The sequence below is a fragment of the Chenopodium album genome, chromosome 15 (assembly GCF_948465745.1).
Source record: "Chenopodium album chromosome 15, dcCheAlbu1.1, whole genome shotgun sequence".
Classification (NCBI taxonomy): Eukaryota; Viridiplantae; Streptophyta; class Magnoliopsida; order Caryophyllales; family Amaranthaceae; genus Chenopodium; species Chenopodium album.
The window spans coordinates 21,011,224-21,024,479 of NC_137848.1; the positions used below are offsets into that span (position 1 = coordinate 21,011,224).

The 13,256-nt window shown below is 36.8% G+C and overlaps 1 non-coding gene across 1 annotated transcript; it reads left to right on the forward strand.

Moving 5' to 3' along the window:
* Positions 1–1,056: 1,056 nt before the first annotated feature.
* Positions 1,057–1,162, forward strand: LOC145583617 (small nucleolar RNA R71). The gene has a single exon (XR_014100239.1). It is a non-coding gene; the product is annotated as a small nucleolar RNA R71 (small nucleolar RNA).
* The last annotated feature ends 12,094 nt before the right edge of the window (positions 1,163–13,256 follow it).

Sequence of the window (13,256 nt, forward strand, 5' to 3'; positions counted from 1 at the left end):
AATTCCTTAAGAAAGTAATGAAGAAGGGCTAGCACAATCTTTTAAGGTATTGGCTAGTTGAGTGATTTGGGTCTCAAGCATCTTGTAGTGTGTCATCATCTCATTAAACTTCTTGTTACTCACCATGTAAGTGTTAAAATTTTTATTTTATTTTCAATGATCTCCTCTAAGTTAGTTCTAGAAGATGGGGTTTGAGCATAGGAATTATCACCTTTGCCTTGAGGTCTTGGAGCAAATCCGGGTGGGGGTCCTCTTTGATTGTTGTTTTGAAAATTGCCCCTATTTTGATTGTTCCAATTTCCTCGGCCTTGATTGTTGCCATAATTTTGGTGTTAGCCACCAAATCCATGAGATTGGCCTTGATTTCCATACCATTGTCCTTGGTTTTGATTACTATAACCTTGATTGTTATAGTTACCTCGAAAACCTTAATTTCCTTGGTTCCTATAGCCACCATTGTTGTAGTTATCAAAACTCCCTTGTTGATGAGCATTCCTAGTCCCAAAATTCCTTGGACCTTCAAATATTTGTCCATTGTTATTGTTGGAAACAAAATTCACTTGCTCACAATCATTGTTTTCAACATCATCCAAATTCTAAAAAGCATGTGGACAACTAGAAGAGTCATGGTCATATGACCCACAAACATCACAAAAGACACATCCACTTGGCATATTACTTGAAGTAGAAGGAGGAGCAGAGTTATAAGATGTACCTCTCCCCTTAATGTGGGAGGGAAGACTCAGTGCAATTGAAGAGGCACTCTCTAGCTTAGCCTTGATTAATGTCATCTCCTTCCCCAAGTTTGAGATTTGGGAAGATAAATTATTGATTGCATTGAGATGATCAACCGAGTAAACCGTTGAGCTACTTTTGCTTGTAGACTCTCTCTCTCCCTCTTGCCAATCCATGTAGTGACGAACTACATCCTCTATGATATCAACAACTTCTTCCTCGGTCTTGTTCATAATCGGGCCTCCGGTTCTAGCATCAAGACATGACTTCCCTTGGGGACTCAATCCTCCATAGAAGATTTGTATGATTTGGTATGTTGGGATTCCATGGTGAGGACATTCTCGTTTATATTCCTTGTATCTTTCCCAAGCCTCATACAAACTCTCACTAGGCTTTTCCTTGAAACCTTGGATTAGAGTTCTTGCCTTGGCAGTCTTCTTTTGAGGGTAAAAAAGATAAAGAAACTCTTTAGTGACCTCATCCCAAGTTCTCAAGGAATTAGGCTTCACTTCCTTATCTAGCCACTCCAAAGCTCTTCCTATTAGAGAGAACGGGAATAACTTGAGCCTTATGAAATCTTGAGAAACCCCATTGACTTTGATTGTGTTGCAATACTTCTCAAACTCTTTGAGATGATTTAGTGGGCTTTCATGCTTGGCACCACTAAATTGCCTTCGTTCAATCATTGTTATCATCGCCGGCCTTATCTCAAAGTCATTATCCGGTGTTGTTGGCGGAGCAATACCACTCTCAAATCTATAGGCACCGAGATCTCAACTCCTTCAAAGCAACCCTTGGTACCTCACCCATGCTTCTTTGTTCTTCTTCTTGAAATTCTTCTTCACTTGAAGAGCTAGAACTCAAGGATCGTCTAGCAACTCTTATCCTTGCGATTGTTCTCTCAACCTCCGGATCAAAAGGTACTAAAGTCCTTCCTCTTGTCCTATGCATACAATCTCAAAGAAACAATTAGTAGCATGACTACAAGTGTAGCCTAAAAGAGAAAAATCTTTTTGTATTATTGAAATGAAATGAAATAGACTCAACAACAATAGAAAAATACTACGCCATTCCCCGATAACGGCGCCATTTTGACCGAGAGGTGGATTCTAGGTCGTTGAAACTAAAATTCCTCCAATCAAACTAATTTATAACCAAACCTACACCTAGTAATAGGGAAAGTTCGGGTCTGTAGGGAATATTTCAAGCATCCCACATTTGAGCCCCACTGTGATCATACACTTAAGCATGGTGGTGCCAAAGGGAAGGAAGCTAGAGTAAAAGAGTTGCCAACAAATTTTAGGAACTTGTAAACCGTTCAGAGGGTGAAGGTTACACCCCTTAATGATCCAGGAGATCGTTAACTCCAATAGGTCTGGAACCATGACAGAAAGTTCGGGGATGAAGGTACAAATCCAACCTAAAAGAGATTGAACCTGCCCTAAAAATAGGTCTCTACTTTATTCTTCTCGTATTCATGTGCGTTTTCTGATTAACATACAATCATTAGGTTAACCCTAAACCTGTTTTATCTATGTTGGTTTAATATTAATGCACAAACAAAGCTATTATTGGCCATCACTTGAATTATAATCATATTAACCTAAACAAGATTATTAATTATCTTATTAAGCGTGATTACAAGTACAAATTCCCTTTAACCATGCATAAAAGGCATGATCAAGCAATAACAATAATAATAAATATAATATCAAGCAACATAATAACAATCATCATCATAATAATAATATTATCAATCTCAAAGCATAATAATATTAGCAAGATCCTAGGCATGATACTAACAAGATTAATAACAAACCCTAGCATGTCACTAAACATTAAAGATCAATTAGCCCTAACATGACACTAACAGGATATTAGGAAAGAAATAGGAAGCATCATAATAATATACATGATATTAGAAATTTTAGTTATTACCCTAAACATGTACTAGGAAGCAATATAACATCCTAACATAATACTAAGAATCAACAAAATAATTTAAGCATGATTTCTATATCAAAAGATCAATAAAACAATTAAAGTACTCACTTCGATGCCTCGTACCTCTTTCTAATAACAAAGTACACACGTTAGTAACTTCAAGGAAAATATTAAATCAAACAATTAATTTAAATAATTGAAATAGGGATTTGGGACCAAACCCTCAGAAATATTAAACCTTTCACGTCTAGGGCGAAGGCAACTTCGAACTTGGCTAGGTGTGTCTAGAACTAATGTATGAGAAATTTTGTAAGAGGGAAGGTTTAGAAAAAGAATAAAGAGAGAGAAAGCTTCTAGTTGTTAGAGAGAGAATAGAGAGAGACGATGGTTGTGAATTGTTGATTCTTGGTTATGGAAAATGGAGGTCTAGGACCCTATTTATAGAAAAATAGTCCGGAAACAAATCAAGTCCTATTCGGAATAAAACTGGCATCTGTCGCTAGGCGACAGACATCAGCGCCAAGCGACAAGATTAGCGCCAGGCGACAGACATTGTCGTTTGGCGCTAATTAAAAGATAAAACGTGCTTTGTACGGAATCCTCTTCTTAATATGATTAAACGAAAAATTCCATGTTTATCAAATTAAAATCAGGTTTATCATAAAACTGTTATTTTATTCCAAATAAAACTCTTTAAAATATAATTATTAATCCTAATTCCATTAGAATTAAAAGGAACCTTCTAAATAGTCTAGAATATTAAAAGCAATCCTAATAACTTTAGGAATAATAATTAATAGGCCCTCTGCTATATCATTGGGCCGCATAAAAAATTCATTTCGAGCCCAATTTAGTATTTTGACCGTAAGTTCCTCATTATTAATCGGAATTGGGCTTATAATATATCGTTGGAAAGCTCTTTTCGAGCCCAAACCAACTACACTATTATTGGACCCTTATCACAGACCAAATACCAAATTGGACTGGCTATTTTCAATAAATAGAGTATGAAAAGAAATGTTTTCAAAAACAGGAGAGATATTTTAATAAAAACACCCACATCACGAGACATTTCACACTTTCACCTCGTTTAATAATCAAATGACGTGAAAGGTATTCATCACTGGGTTTGGTTTTGGGGAGACACATTTGGGTGTCTACAGGTTGAACTACTAGGAATGGTGGGAAGTTAGCTATTACCTAAGTCAAGCTATTTCGCAGTGTAAAAGGTAGTGTAGGTTATCTAAATTAAACTAAACAACAAAGTAAATCACAAAGTAAATCAATATATCAAGACACTAGGGATTTAGGATCCACATATTCTTGCAATGGACACATACTAATCGATTTAGAGACTAATTAATTCAAGTATTGCGAGGGAAGATAGACAATGCAATCAAAAGAGCTCAACAAGCTATCTCCTAGAGGTCAAACTAGCGCCAACTACGAGAGACTCTACTAGTAACGTCACAAACCAAGCTTGATCGGTAAATGTGAGCTACAAATTTATGGTCCGTATCAATGTAGGCACACAATGCAATCTAGTATGACAATTAAAGTTAGCTACTCTTTAACTAATCACACACATGCACAAAATCAATCAACTAATTTAATGAAAATGCTAAATCAATCAAAAACTCCCAATTAGCTAATGATCCATCACTCAAACATGCTTCACCACATCCCTAGCTAGTAAACTACTCACAATCCATGAAAGAATTCAAAATCAAAACTAAGCTAATCAACAAATTCATCATCATCATTTCAATCCAACAAATTCAATCAACTAATCAAAAAACTTGAACAATCAACAAACAATTGAAATCAAAAGCTAACGATTGCATTAAAGTAAAAGAAATCCTTACAAACTTTGGTGAAATCAAAGGAGAATGTGCTTAGAATCATCAATCATCAATAATCAACCATGAATTTCTCTCTTTAAAATTCTCTACTCTAAAACTTTAATTAATTCTCTCTCTAAAAAAATTAATTCTCTTATGAAAAATCTCTCTTTAATTTTCTACTCTCTCTAAAAAATAGAAGAAAAATCTATATATAGTAGAACTAACAAAGAGAAATTAGTTAGATCGTCCAAAATAGACCCGTACAGGCGCAGCCTTCTTCAAGAGGATGTGCGGCCGCGCAAAAATGGGTACGGAACAGGGGGAGCAACAGGCGCGCCCGCGCAAAGGCCCCACGCGCCCGCACCTCTATCGCACGCGTCTAAGCCTGGGAACAGGCAAGCTTCTTCCCCTTCATCTTGACGCTCCTCGTGCGCTCCACTTGGTGTGCTTGATGAACATTGAACATGGCAAAACCTAAAACACCTCGACGGTGGGTTCAACACCAGAATTGGTGCCCCCACGGCTTGAATGCATGGCCTAAGGTCAATTAGAACTTGCACATCTCCGTACTTGGGCTTCAAATGGAAGACATTAGGCATCCTAATCAATGCAAACTTGGGAAGAAACCTCGGGAAACCTTGGACAACGATCTTAACCTGAAAATGAAAGAAAAAAAAACAAATAAAAGGGAAAAAGACAAGAAAAACCAAGAAATGCATGAAAATAGGAAATCAACTAAGCAAAGTGCAAACTAAAGAAATAAAGAGCAAAACTAAGGAAAAAGGAAAGAAAAGAGCTATAAAAGCAATCTAAAATCACCCTAAAAGAGAACAAATGAGTGCCATAAATGACACTCATCAGGGAACCTCCACCGTAGTAACAAGTATTGAGGTGGTGAGTGTTTAGGACAAGAGGGTTAAGAGTACACAAGTTCACAAAGTTTCTGCAAGAGTTTCGGGTTAATTTTAATTTGTTTAAGCCTCGTATTAAGCCTCTATTTATAGGGAATGGATGCATTTACGATTTCGAATGTTCTGCCGCATCAGGTGTCGCGCGCATCTAAATGGGTTGCGTGTAACAGCCCAGCGTAAGTAATTTAGATGCGCTGCTTAGGCAGCGCAACAGGATGTCTTGCGCGTGGTATTGTAGACACCTGATTGTGTCTCCCCAAAAACCAAACCCAGTGATGAGTATCTTTCACGTCATTTGATTATCGAACAACATAAAATGTGAAAAGTCTTGTGATGCGGTTGTTTTAATGAAAAATATTTCTTTCTGTTTTCGAAATTATTTCTTTTCATACTCTATTTATGGAAAATGTCCAGTCCAATTTAGTTTGGTCAATGAAAAGGTTTCCATAATAGTGTAGTTGGATTGGGCTCCAAAAGAGTTTTCCAACAATATATAATAAGCCCAATTTCGATGAATAATGAGGAAGTTATGGCCAAAATACTAAATTGGGCCCAAAATGGTTTTATACGGCCCAATGATCGAGTGGAGGGCCCATTAATTATTAATACCCTAAAGTCATGAAGATTGATTTTACTTCTAGAATAATCTAGGAGGTTATTTTGAATTCTAGTGAGATTAGGATTTATAATTATATATTTAGAAAATATAAAGAACTTTTTTTGGACTAAAACAAGTGTTGCTAAAGATTAAATATGATTTTAAAAGATAAGTACGGACTTTAATTAATCTAATTTAATTAGATTAAGGATTCCGTACGGATTTTAGATAACGCGTTCTCCAATGCGAATCGACAGGACCCATCGCGCGGCGATAAACCTGTCGCTCGGCGATGGGAACAGTTTTATTTCGATTCGAATTCTAACTCTTTTCTAATTGGTTTAAGATGTTTTTCTCTATAAATAAGGGCGTTATTCCCCGTTTTTAATCACCAACAATCATCAACAATCATCATTTCTTCTCTCTCTAAAAGCTAAAGCTTATTCTTTCCTTCTTTCTCTTGATTTCTAAGCCTAGCCTTTTTAAAATACAATACCACATTCACGAGACTTAGACACACCTAGCCAAGTTGAAGTTACCTTCGCCCTAAACGTGAAAGGTTGATAATTTCTAAGGGTTTGGTCCCAAATCCCTATTCCAATTGTTTAGATTAATTATTTGATTTAATATTTTCATTGAAATTACTAATGTGTGTATTCTTTTGATAGAAAGAGATACGAGGCAATAAAATAAGTTGTTTTATTGGCTTATATTTTGTAGAAAGGATGCTTACATTGTTTTAATTCCAAATATTATGTTAGGATTTTATTTATTGTTTTCTAGTATCATGTTTAGGTTGCTTCCTATTTTCTTTTATCATATTAGTATCATGTTAGGGTTAAATATTTGATATTTAATGTTTAGTGACATGCTAGGATTGGTTATTAATCTTGTTAGTATCATGCCTAGGATCTTGCTAATATTATTATGCTTTAATGAAATTATGATGATGATGATTGTTATGTCAAATTATATATAATTTAACGTTATTTGTTAATTAACGAATTATTTTATGTAATTTGTTTATTCGCGAATATTTTCATGTTATTTGTTAATTTACGAATAATTCATATATAATTTGTTAATTATTATTATGTTGCTTGATATATTATTGTTATTGCTTGATCACGCCTTCTCTTGCAGGTTTAAAGGGAATTTGTACTTGTAATCACGCTTAATAAGATAATTAATAATTTTATTCAGGCTAATATGATTTTAATTCAAGTGATTTTCAGTAATAGATTTGTTTGTGCATTAACATTCAACCAACATAGATTAAACAGGTTTAGGATTAATATATTGATTGTATGTTAGTCAGAAAGCGCACATGAATATGAGAAGAATAAAGTAGAGGCCTATTTTTAGGACAGGTTCAATCTCTTCTAGGTTAGATTTATACATTCATCCCCGAATATCCAGTCATGGTCCAGACCACTATGGAGTTAGCGATCTCATGGATCGTTAAGGGGTATAACCTTCACCTTGTGAACGGTTTACAAATTCCTAAAACTTGTTAGCGACTCTTTTGCTCTACCTTCCTTCCCTTTGGACGCCACTATGCTTAAGTGTATGATCATAGTGGGGCTCAAGTGTGAGATGCTCGAAAAATTCCCTACAGTTTTTTGGCGACTCTACTGGAGAGGATTTCTTTTTTAATTCCTAAAATTAATTTTGTCAATAATTTAGAATGAGTGGATGAGACTCAAAAAATTTCTAAGTATTCATGTACGTAATTTTGATTAACATTATTGGCATAAGCATAAAAAGGTCCGCATTGGAAAAACCATCTGTAATGCGTCAAAAACATAGGATTTTTACACGTAGGAAATTTGGGAAATATCTTTCACAACTAGAATCGAAAAAACGCTGCGAAAACTGAAAAATTCAAAAAACAAAGAGAGCTGCTCAGGCATGTAGGAACTGGCGCAAAGAAAACAGTGCCCATCACAGTGCGATAGCTCTATCGCGACGCTATAACGATATCGCGGCGCGACAGGGCTATCGTCTCGCTATGGTCCCTGTTGTCTCGCGCCAAGTTCTTCCAATACCGAGTAAGATTTATGCGTTCTTGTTTTGACTGGTTCTAGTACTGTTTGCTCGGTTTTACTTCCTTATTGAGTTTTTCTCACTTTTTTAAATCCATATGTGTTCTACATATGGCCATAACCCTCTTTGAGTTCACGCTCCATCTACCCAATCGAACGCTCATTGCAACGAAGAGTACATCTGAGTTTGTGACTTCACTGGAGCAAGTTTAACTTGCGGGGTCCCATACATACGTGCCAACCCTTCCAAAGGTAAAGCTTCCGCACGATGCATCTGGACTCATAACCATGGACCCTCTTTGACTAACCCTTATCCTTGAACTTTAGAGAACTAGAGCCATGGTTAGGTTGCAAACTCATTACATCATATTGTGCTTACTTGACTACTTGTGCATTATTTACTTGTGCATATTTATATGTGATTAAACTAACTGTTTGATTTGACTTGTGACTATAAATATGCTTAAACAAACTAATAAAGGACTAAAGGACTTTGCTTAATTAATTGATTAATTAATTTGAGCTAATATATATGTCTAAAATTGAGTCATAGTTCTTTTGTGTCAACCCGGATTTTTATTCCCGAATACTGCACAAGCGTCAAATTGTTTTGGCCATAACTTGAGTTCTGGAAAGATTTACGAGTCGTACAACCTATGGATTTGTAGCCCCGAGTTTAATATTTCATTTGGCATTGGTTTCGTCCAATTCGGAGTCACAAATAAAAATTTATGACTGAAATACTACAGCCTTTCCAGTTTAGTGTATATACGAGAAGTCTTAACTTAGTCTTTGTTTGAGTCTAGTCACATAGTCCAGCCACATGGTCATAACACGAGTCTTGAACATATCACTTACACTCATAATTATTCACACACTTTGTACATACTCCTTTCACACCATGACCATGTCTTAGGTTCATGCATGAGTCGTTCTTTCCGTCATTTGAGTTGGGGGTCCACTTTATTCCTAATTTTTCCATATTTTTCCATCCACATCATCTTTCCACTCTCTACATGCTTTCTCCATGCATACCACTCCCACATTCTTGCATGATCTCTTCCCATCTATTGCATGTTGAATTGAGTTTGAGTCAAATAATTAATAATAAACATCCATGACTTCCCTTTCCACAGCACTTGGTCAAGGAGGGAGGGGCGTTTAATCAAGGACAATACTTTCACTCAAGTACTACTATTTGATAAACCGTTTCGACAAAGAAGGAAATCTAAGAAGAAAATGGCGTCTCAGGAAGAAGTCAAATGAACTTAGGCAAAACCTTTCTAGTCTAACTGAGATGATGAAGACTATCTCTTCAAGTCAACGACCCTGCGAAACAACAACAGCTTGAGCGCATGGAAGAAAGCTTGAGCAAAGTCTCCAATGACTACAAGTTTCAAGGGATTAGCTCACAAGGGGTCTCGGTGGATAAGGAACTTCTTCCGCAGAAGTTCAATGCCAATGACATCCCTAAGTTCAAGCCAGCTGACAACCCTTACTTTCATTTAAGAGCTTTCGAGACAATAATGAACATTAAGGGAATTGATAGAAAAGCTTTCCCTACATTGTTCTCACTATCTTTAGAAACCGTTTGTCAACAATGGTTCTTTTCCTTAGAAAAAAGAAGATCTCTTCTTGGGATTCTATTACAAATGCTTTCATTGATAGATACAAGTGCAACATCCAAGTCGACACAGAATAGACAACTTGAGATGCTAAAGCAAAAAGAAGATGAAGGGTTCACCTCTTTCTTCAATAAGTGGAGGGAAACTTCCGCTAAGATGGTTGAAGTCCCTACTGAAAAAGAGTCTGTAAGGAAGTTCATCAAGAACCTTCAAGAAAAATATGCAAAGCACTTAAAATACCAACACAACTTGAATACTTTCAAAGGTTGTCTATGACATAGGCATTGATATCGAAGACGACCTTTTGAAAGTTGATAATGCGAAGGGAAAGAAGAACGACCATCCTTTTTTTTCCTCTCCTATTAATGGAGTACACGCTACAAACACCTCTAAACAACGAATCCAAAGGTCGAAAAGAGTATTCACTCCACTTGGCATGAATTACGAGATAGCTTTCGAAAAGCTACACCACAAGGGACTAGTCATGCCTATAGGACCCATCAAAGACCCAGTTTCAGAAGCTAGGCCACTTAAGTGGGATCCTAATAAACACTGCAAATACCACCAGGGAAGGGGTCATGACACTGAGGAGTGTTGGAAACTCAAAGAAGCTATTCAAGACCTGATAGATAACAATAAAACTTCCGAGATTCTAGCCATCGTAGAAGATCAAATATCCTTCGAACCTTCGCTCCTTATCACACCTGTAGGTGAGCCCATGATCGAGGAAGTCTATATAACCTCTATTGATGAAGTGACCATGATTGAGGAGGATGAAAGAATTTTCTTAGATGATACCAAGGAAAACTCGATAAGTTTAAAAGAAGACGTTCGAAAACAGCAAGATATCATCGCCATGCTCTAGAATATGGTGGTAGGCCTAGCAAATTAGATGTCAGTCATCGAACAACGCTATCATCACCAAAACCATAAGAATTAAAAGGACAAGCATCTTCCTTCTTCTTCTTCCCATCAAGAACTTAATGAAAAATTCAATGCTCCTAAGCCACGGGCAAAACGGGCCATTGAAGAATACACACCACAGGAATGACTTATAATGATGCTCTTGACTATTTTCACGGTCGAAACCTTATTCATCCCATCAGTCCAAGTCAAGAACCACCACCTGCGAAACAGTCTCCCAATTGGGATCCAAAATTTTATTGCAAATATCATAGAGGCCATGGTCACACCACTAAAGAGTGCTTCACCCTCAAAGACCGAATTCAAGACCTTCTTGATTCGAATTGCCTTCGTATTTCTCCGAGTGACAAGAAGGTCAAAATCAATAATAATGATGGCACCAGCAGGAAGAACAACAATCCTTCTTCTGTTTCTTCCTATTAGAATGGAAGTTGCATCGATAAAAAGATTTTAAAGGCAAAAGAACAGGAAAGAAAGTTCACCCCTATTAGGATGAGCTACAATATCGCCTTTGATCGACTTCTTGCTAAGGGACTCATCACACCAATTGGACCTATGCAAGATCCTTCTCCTGAAAGGAGAACACCCGAGTGGAACCTAGACTCCTTATGCAAGTACCATCAAAGCAACGGTCATACTACAAATCAATGTTATAAGTTTCAAAATCTCATTCAAGACCTCATCGATGCAAACAAGCTTCCATTGCCTCCAGCTGCCAAGAAGACCGAGTGATGAAGCACAGGACACAAGGCGGGCTTCAACGACAAGATTTCATGACCTCTTCTTCTTTTTTTTATTTCTCTTCCCTAATAAGTCTAGCATAGGCACCTTTTAATTTCCTTAGATTTTATTTTGTAGGTTTTTTTTCCTTCTAATAAATAAGCATTTCTTTTTCTTGCATATGATCATTGCATTGCATTCATAAAAAAAATAAAAAAAATTAAATCCACGTCGAACTAAGCACAAGGTATACTGATGATTTGAGGCACCCCTTGTAGCCATATCATATCACCTTTACCCCTTTCAAATATACAATCCTTTCTTGATATACCACTTTAAGCCTCGTCTAATGATAGACCTTTCTTTCTTCAACCCACGTCTACCTAACCTTGGGATGGGATGGTGTGCAATTTGTGTAATTTTCAAAAAGACAAAAACTTGAGTGATTTCAAAAAATTAAAAAAAAACAATAAAAATAATAAAGGTGTGCAAAGGGCAAGTGTTCCAATGTCATTAATATGAACATATCTTTGATAAGAACACGTCTCAAATTGCGTCTCTTATCGAGTGCTCGATATCGTGCCTGAGAAACATGAATGCCAAGTGAGTGATAGACCGCATGATCGAGATTGCCCACAGTTATCAAAATAAAAAAATAAAAAAAAATACAAAAGCAAAAAAAGGAAGAGCAAAAATACGAAAGAAAGAGAGTTAAAAAGTGAGAAACCTCAAGCATACAAATATAAACATTCAAAAGCAAGGTTGCACACCTTAGGGGCTTATCAAGGGTCTTGAGCCTTTATCCCTTTCTTCTTCAACCTTTAGCCTAACCACGTTACAACCCTTAAAAGACCTCTTTGAGGTATACACATACTTGTGCGAGGTTCGGCTAGAGCTACGTTCGGCCTGATTCCTAACGGATACATAGGCAACCTCACATTGAGGTGCGACCATAATAAAAATGCATTCATTCACATTTACATTCATACATGATCATATCAAGGGATCTCCAATGTTCATCCCTATCCACTTAGAGCTAGACTTGGGGGCTTGATTCCTATATCATTAGCTTACTTAGCCTAAGAGTCACCACTATTTGACTCTTTTCAAAATATTTTTCTACACACTTAGCCCTTGCGGCCAAACTGTAGTGTCACTTTCACACACATCACAGATACATGACCAAATAAACCTTTCCATAGGAACCCTTTGTCATGAAATCTTAACACAACAATGAAGCACGCCTTGTTATATCAAGATCACTCATTATCATAATCATCATTGCATCACGAAGTATGAAGTACTTAGCCTCCGTGCCTAAGTTACCTAAATACTTTCATCATCGAGTCAACAATTCAAATAACCTAGGATGTTGCAATCCTTGCACCATGAGATACAACGATCAACGCATACATTTGACTAAGCTCATTCAACATGCACTGCAAACGCTCAAACACTCACTTCGATTCTTTTTCGCGTCTTTCTTTTTCTAGAGAAAGCCGGTACCCTCCACAAAAATGACGGAAATTTTTTGCTTTTCTACATTTTGAGTCGTACAAGCACATTACAATACAATGCACACACGAGTTATGTACGTTAAGTCATGTCGTGTCATATCCCATCGAGTTGAGTCTACACATACGTGTTAAAATACATTGAGTCAACTTCAAGTCAAAGCAGTCACAATGTCAAGCATACCAAGCCTTAGGTCAACCCTAAGAAAAACACCAGCAAAGTCTTTTGGTAATCTTTGATTTTACAGGATACAACCATTCGGCAAAGCTCCTGTTCGCAGCCAACCGAACAATCTCAACAAAATATCGAAGCTCTTTTGTTTAGAGATGCGTGGACATATTATTTCAAACTCTTTTGTTCAGAGACGCGTGGACATATAATTCAAAACTCTTTGT